Source organism: Arachis stenosperma, chromosome 3 (assembly GCF_014773155.1).
Source record: "Arachis stenosperma cultivar V10309 chromosome 3, arast.V10309.gnm1.PFL2, whole genome shotgun sequence".
Lineage (NCBI taxonomy): Eukaryota > Viridiplantae > Streptophyta > Magnoliopsida > Fabales > Fabaceae > Arachis > Arachis stenosperma.
Genome location: NC_080379.1, coordinates 160,568,127 through 160,570,234, shown reverse-complemented (window position 1 = coordinate 160,570,234; position 2,108 = coordinate 160,568,127).

The window sequence follows — 2,108 nt, the reverse complement described above, 5'->3', positions numbered from 1 at the left end:
ATCTAAAACCAAATTAATTACAAAATAATTATCTTTAAAATACCATTTTATTATCAACTTGTAAATTATTTTTAAATATATACTAATTCAATGAAGATAATTAAATTAATTTTCTTGTGTTTAGTAAATAAGATTAAAAATCCAATTATTCAAAATATAGTATATAAAATTCTTTGAAAATATAATTTTGAGTAAATATATTAAATCATACAATAACTTATTATTTAATTTTCAAAAATCCAGGGTCTTACAGGTACACTGGAATAAGCCATATTTAACAAAGATTTTTTTAATTATAAATTAAAAAAAATAATTATTTTTCAAAAATAAAATACGACTTATTCCTGTGTACAACTACTCTTAGGCTGCGTTTGATTTATGTCTTCTTTGAGATAGAGACACAGAGACATAGATATTAAAGCCATGGACACAAATTATTCGTGTATATGTATGTATTGTGTTTGGTAAAATATTGAATAAGACACAATAAAATTAGAAAAAGTCTATATTTTGTAATAATTAATAAAAGATAAAAATATAAAAAATTAATAAATGATAAAAGTTTAAAAATATGATAAAGAATAAAAGGGTAAAAATTAATTGTGTAAAAATTAATAAAAGATAAAAGTGTAAAAAATTTTGTCCAATTGATTGTGTCTTTGTGTCTCAGCATATTAGAAGTACACTAAATACGTGTTCGGTGTGTATTTGTGTACTAACATGTCTATCAAAGATTTGTGTAATTGTGTCTCAACAAACAAACGATGAACATGTACTAACATGTCTGTGTTTCTGTGCGTCTGTGTCTTTCAAACCAAACATTGCCTTATGTACTTTGGAGACGATGATAATGCTTACCATTGTTAACTTTTCAAATTCAATTTAATGTATTTGAAGTGGAGTTCGTCGGGGAGTAAGACAAACTTGATAAAATTTATAGAGTTTGTCGGGGAGTAAGGCGAACTCTATAAAATTTATAGAGTTTGTTGGGGAGTAAGGCGAATTTGCTAATTTTTATAGAGTTTACCATGAGGTGCGACGAACTTGTCCAAATACAAAAAAATGTACATTTTGATAAATAAATGTTAGAAATGGGTTTTGAGAAATTAAATATTTTTTATAATTTATATTAAAAAAAAATTCTAATGACTTTTGCAGTTTTAATTGATACAAAATATAAGCCATTAATCCTTAAGGAAGAGAAGTCAACTTAATCAAAGAAGTTTTAGTTTTTTTAAGGGTTTTTTCTATTTTATGTAAATGAAAACTTTTCTTTACTTTATTTTTACATACATTTAAAGTTATTGGCTATAAAACTATCAATGTACATTTGAATTATAAATTATAAATTTAATATATTTATGAATTTTTCTTTTAATTTTTATATTTTGATATAGATATTGTGAATATTTTTTGTATTTATTTAAAAAATTGATCTATGTTTGATTTTTTTATATTTTATCGAAATATAATTATTTATAAAAATTATATTTTAATAGTGGTATATGTGAAATTAGTAAAAATCTACAATTAGAAAATCAGTAACAGTGACCGATTTTATATTTTTAAACCAGACATCAGTGATCAATTCTCTCAGCGACCAATTTAGCGACAAAAAAAGTGGTCGCTGTTTAGCGACCGATTTAGCGACTAATATCGTTTGGTACTAGTTTGGTAGCTTTGTTCAAAAATTGGTCGCTAACGGTTGGCGACTGAAGTTGGTCGCTATTTCTAATTTGCGACCAAGGTTTTAGTGACCACCTGAATTAGTCGCTATTCGGATAATTTCTTGTAGTGAACTCTCATAAAATTAAAGTAACTCAAGTTACAAGTATAGGTAGTTACCAAATTAAGATAATATCTAATTAGAAGTTGACACATCATAAAACATAATTTACATATTATTTTAAAAAAATTATGTAATATTTATCTATATATTTTTTATAATTAAAATCAATGGTTAAAATTATTAAAACATGAGTGTACTTAATAGTTAATACACTTAAAATTCTTCCATATATAACATATGGCAAATAATAATTATCTTACTTCTACTATTTTTTTTTTCTAAACACTGCAATTAGTAAATTAAAAAAAGTGAATTAGTT